Source organism: Synchiropus splendidus, chromosome 2 (assembly GCF_027744825.2).
Source record: "Synchiropus splendidus isolate RoL2022-P1 chromosome 2, RoL_Sspl_1.0, whole genome shotgun sequence".
In the NCBI taxonomy this organism is placed as follows: Eukaryota; Metazoa; Chordata; class Actinopteri; order Syngnathiformes; family Callionymidae; genus Synchiropus; species Synchiropus splendidus.
The window spans coordinates 7,831,931-7,837,626 of NC_071335.1; the positions used below are offsets into that span (position 1 = coordinate 7,831,931).

The 5,696-nt window shown below is 42.1% G+C and overlaps 1 long non-coding RNA gene across 1 annotated transcript; it reads right to left on the minus strand.

The window, feature by feature from the left end:
- Window positions 1-4,642: 4,642 nt before the first annotated feature.
- On the minus strand, window positions 4,643-5,153 carry LOC128755069 (uncharacterized). The gene is made up of 3 exons (XR_008414020.1): window positions 5,022-5,153; window positions 4,859-4,946; window positions 4,643-4,790 (listed from the first exon to the last, which is right to left on the minus strand). It is a non-coding gene; the product is annotated as an uncharacterized LOC128755069 (long non-coding RNA).
- Between the last annotated feature and the right edge of the window lie 543 nt (window positions 5,154-5,696).

A 5,696-nucleotide genomic window follows, 5' to 3' on the forward strand; every position in this document is an offset into this window, starting at 1 on the left:
CTTAAATCTTAAAATACCTTTAAATTTTCAAAATGTATAGTGTCAACACCTTAAACGAGGCAATCACACTCAAATAAATGTTTGCTTTAAATCTCGTATAGGTTCTCTGTCATCAATAGCTCGTTCTCATGCGTTTTTTTCTCATGAGCAAATGAAGTATTATATATATTTTAAATATATATTTAATATATAAGTATTATGAGTATAATTTGACACTAAACTTGAAACATTCATGTCTTAATATTCATTCATACAATAATCATCTTGTATCTCCAAATTAGTCACCTGATGGGCTGATACAACCAATGCCCCGACCCTTGGCACATCCTATGAAACAGTGATTTTCAACCACTGTGCCGCGGCACACTAGTGTGCCGTGAGAGATCGTCAGGTGTGCCGTGAGAAATTATCCAATATCACTTTTTTTTTATTAACATTTATTAATAATTTTCTGCAAATATTATGTCATTGTCCAGTGTCCGTGCTGTAAAGGCTGGCAGAGTAATGTAATATTTGTCCGTGTGGCAACACGTAGCTGATTGCTGATTGTTCCTCCAAGAGAATTAGTGATGCACCTGAGAGGCCGTGGTGACAGTCATGGAGAAGTTTTTAAAAAGGACAACTGCAAACTCCGAACTGGGCCCTGGACAAGATTCTGACCCGGATGAAGGCCCTAGTATGAGTGGTGGGAAAAAGAAAGCAAAGACGGTGAGCTCAAGGCAATATAGTGAAAGCTGTCTTTCGTTTGGATTTACTTTCACCGGGGATGAGACGACACCTATTCCGTTATGCCTGGTGTGTGGCGAGAAGTGATCCAACAGCGCCAAGGTGCCAAGCAAGCTTAAACGCCATCTCCAAACGAAACACCCGTCGCTTCAAAACAAGCCGATAGACTATTTTGTTCGCCTGCGTGTAAACACAGAGAAACAGGCAACGTTTATGAGAAAAACCACAAAGGTAAATGAGAAAGCGCTCAAAGCTAGTTACCTAGTCGCCGAACTTGTTGCTAAATCAAAAAAGCCGCACACTGTGGCAGAGACATTAATACTACCTGCCTGTAAAGCCATTGTCAACTAGATGCTCGGCCCTGATGCGGTTAAAGACATAGCTAAAGTCCCGCTCTCTGATAACACAATTGCCAGGCGTATTGATGGCATGTCTACAGACATCGAAAGCCATGTTTTGGAAAAGATACGCATCAGTAGGAAATTTGCGTTGCAAGTTGACGAGTCTACGGATATTAGTGGACATTCTCAGCTCTTGGCCAATGTGCGTTTTGTGGATGGAGATGCCATTAGAGAAAACTTCCTATTTTGCAAGGCACTGCCAGAAAAAACAACTGGAGAGGAAATTTTTCGGGTCACATCGGAATATCTTGACCAGGGAGGACTTACGTGGGAAAACTGCACAAGTGTGTGCACTGATGGAGCTGCAGCCATGGTCGGGCGCAACAAAGGCTTTGTGAGTAGAGTGAAGGAAAGAAACCCAGATCTGATTGTCACGCACTGTTTTTTGCACCGTGAGGTCCTCGTTGCTAAGACTTTACCAGCAGAACTGGTTCCTGTGTTGGACGATGTGGTGCGCATAGTGAACTTTGTAAAGACACGACCTCTGAAAAGCCGTATATTCGCATCTCTGTGTGAGGAAATGGGAGCGGAGCATAAAGCCTTATTGCTCCATACGGAGGTCAGATGGTTGTCGCGCGGTAAGGTGCTGACCCGTGTGTATGAGCTGCGAGAGGAACTTAAAATGTTTCTGACAAATGAGAGGTCTGATTACTCAAATCTGCTTGCAAGTGATGAGTGGTGCGCAAAACTGGCATACCTGGCTGATATATTTCATCATCTTAATGAACTGAACACAAGGATGCAGGGCCGAAATGAAAACCTGCTTACAAGCACAGATAAAATAAATGGATTCCATTTAAAGGTGCACCTCTGGCAACAACATGTGCAACGTGCCAACCTGGAGATGTTCCCACTCACAGACAAACGGCAAAGCAACACTGCTGCACTGTCTGAGGTAATAGGTAAACATTTGAAAAGTCTTGAGGAGAAGTTGTCATTTTATTTCTCTTCAGCCTCCACTGAATGCTTTGACTGGGTTAGGGACCCATACAGCTCGGCATCAGTTGTTGGAGAGGACATGACTTTACAAGAGCAGGAGGAACTAACTGAACTGAAACAGGATCGTGGTTTAAAACTAAGATTTGCTGATCTTCCTTTGGACAGTTTTTGGTTGACTGCTGCCAAGGAGTTCCCCATTCTGGCCAACAAAGCTGTTCTGACATTGCTCCCATTTTCCACAACATATCTGTGTGAGCTGAGCTTTTCAAGCCTAACTGCTATAAGAACTAAAAACAGAGAGAGACTGAGAGCTGTTGAAGAAGAGCTTTGTGTGTGTCTTTCTTCTATTCCTGCCAGGATATCGGCTTTGTGTTCATCTAAACAGGCCCAGGTTACACACTGACTGAGTATAAATAAATTGAGAAATTATATTGTAATTAAATATACTATACAGAGTGTCATTTTGTAACATTTTTGGTTAGTGGTGTGCCACAAAATTTTTCCAATGTAAAAAATGTGCCGTGGCTCAAAAAAGGTTGAAAAACACTGCTATGAAAGATGCAAATGTTGTCTTCTATATTGGTTGAAAACCTCAAGACTGGAAGCTCAATAGATAGATTGTGAGACTTGAGAAAACTACATTTCGTGAGAAGGTGCCAGTGTTATCAAGGACCACAGTTCAAAGATAGTTGAGAAAGGAATTTGTGTGTCAATTGTGTATGTGCTATGCAAAGGAGATATTCCAGCTATCTTCTTTCCCTCCGTGGCCAGTTGCCTTCCCAAGTCGGGGAGAGTAGAAGAGAATTCCCGTCTCAGCAATTGTCAGATCCTCCCATCAAAAGGGCGCCAACAAGCTCAACAAACATAGTGAGCACTAACAAATACATGAAGCCTGTTGGCCCTTTTCATTCAGACATGAACTCAGAGATAAATGAGATGACCCTTCCTATCAAGAAGTAGTCATAAAGATACGGTGGCACATCCAGATGTTAAATACTCCAGCAAATGAACAAATACATTCCAGAAAATATTGAACCAAGTTTTGATGCTGCACTTACCTTCTCAATTGAATATTGCAACATCATATATCGGCATGTAGAAAGCATGTAGGGTAAGTGATTCTTACAGAGGGCAGAAAAACACAAGATTTAACTCTTCCTTTAACTGAATACTGACTGTATACTTTCAAAAGTGGGTTCTATTACACTGGATATTCCCCTCCTAATGACACCAGGCAATTTCTCCCATGGGACAGAATTATATAGAAGAGTGTCTCTTTCAGTTTTCAAAAGTAAAAAGGAAGTTGTCTCTGGAGCTTGTCTGATCCAATCACAGAAACCTCTGTCAAACCTGTGATTGCTTCATCTAAAGCCTTTACAATGTAATTAAAGATAGTCTATAGATATGAAGACAACTGAACACATCCTAGATGTACTTACATTCCCAAGGCCAGGAATAGTTTTCCTCAGCCAGGAGCTCGTTGGGAGAAGGGAGTTCGCCAGTTTCCGGCACAACAGCATTGTATTTTGTGATGGCATCTTCTAAGGATCTCTTTTCCACAGAAATCTTTTTTTCTAAGCAGATGTCTTCTCTTGTTACCATCTAGAATATTAAACAGAAAATACTGAATATGTGCTCAGCCACACATTATTATCAACAACTTGTTTTCTTTCGTTCTGTTCTTACCAGCCTGACGATACAGCTGATATTTCCGCTGCTTAATGCCGAGACACAGTCCTTCAATGTTTTTTTCAAGTTTATTTATTTTACGTCTGAATTGTACATAAAACACTGAGGTATTCACCTGCAGTCCACTGTTGAACATCAGACACCCATTGCTGAACAGTGTCTTCCTGAATAGACAACTCTCCAGCCAATTTCTTGAGCTCCTCAGACGCTTCAGCAATCCTCTGCACAGTCTGTGAAAACCCATGTTGGATTAACAAACAATTGCACCTAGTCTAATGCACCATGAAACACACAAGTGTGGTCTTTATCTTGATGTATCGTTTGGCCAAAGTCCGGTCCAAATTTTCTGTCTTCCGCTTGTTCCAGCCAATGGCCTGGATGGTAAGGATGTCTGTGCGGGCTGAATGCACAATGGACACACCTTTACGTTACTACTTGATTAGTACAACTTTAGCGGTAACTTTTTTTCACACAAAAAAAAATGTACTTACCAGCTTTTGACATGTACTTGGAACATAGGGCTGCTCGAGAAAGGAAGCTGTTCACCTGTTCAACTTCCTCCCCTATTGTTGTTCCTGCTCCCTCTTGGTTCCGTCCACCCCATTCCAACTGAAAGAAATATGCATGTTACCATTTGGACGAGGACGGAGAGAAATAATGTGAAATTAAAGCCCCTGACAATCATTACCTCACACATCCATGAATGTGCTTTAGCGTGCATGATGGAGAGAAAGGGCCGCATGTTCAACAAGACCTGTAACTCAGGACAGTGGCCAACAACCTTCTGCAAATATGGTCAATATTTGCATGCCACATCAGAGCAAAAATCTGAACATTGTTTGAAACAAGCAGTTTCTGGAGATATAAAGGAAGTGCAAATATCTCCCCACGGAACATGTTCAGTCCCTTCAGTAAAACACCATGACGACACACGACAACCTCGACCCCTTCCTCATCTACTTTAGTCGCAGACTTGTTGGAGGACTCTCGTGCAGCCACCCATTCGCTTCCACCACACCTGCCTTTCCCAGGATTCTGTTCAAGATGAAGAAAAACAGCTGTAGACAGGGCGAAGCGTGGAGTGAAATTTAAATAAAATTTACATGTCCTGTTGATGCCCTGATGTGGTTGACGTAGGAGGTCACCTCTGTGTTGTTGGCCAAGAAGACACCTTCGAAAAAGCTATTTGGTCTAAAAGACATAAAGCAGGGGTGACCTTTATCAAGGTTCCATGTATTGCATGCAGTAGAAACAACTTATATATACCCCAGAATGGCTCTTAAAGCGATAAAGCTTGCGGTTCCCATCCACTGAGACTGCTAACTTTGAGGGTTTGCAGGCTGGGCACCGAAACTGATCGACTTCAGACAGCCTCTCAACTTCACATTTGTGTACGACCATTCCAGGTGTACTTTAAGATGATGTCACACGTTGCGTGGCAGTTTTGACATGCGCAGTAGTGGTTGGAGTTCGCTCTGAGAGTAGTTGGCTGCCGCTCGTCCTCCTGGTTTTTTGTCTTAAGTTTCAAGTACATGACCAAAAGTAAGTGTTTGTTTCCACCGTAGTTGCCTTTCAGTGTTTGGTTAGTCCGTAGTTGTGTGTGTTGCCTTGTGTGCATTTGCTGTAGTAGCTCCGTCGTCGAGGAAGGACGCTCCAGCAATTAGCCATCGCCCTTTGCAGTGTGTTAAGTGGTCACATGATCCAATGGACCGTGTGCGTGTAGTGGCGTTTGTCCACCACACGATGGTGCCCGTTCCCACGGAATGAGAATTGGTTTCTTTGACATGTTTTTGTCTATGATTGTAATTTGTATAATTTTGTATAATTGTCTAATGTGTGTTATTTCACACAAACTATATATATATATATATGCATATATATATATATATATCAAGGACTTGGACAGATAAACCCCACAGTTTATACATATCTTGAACTCCT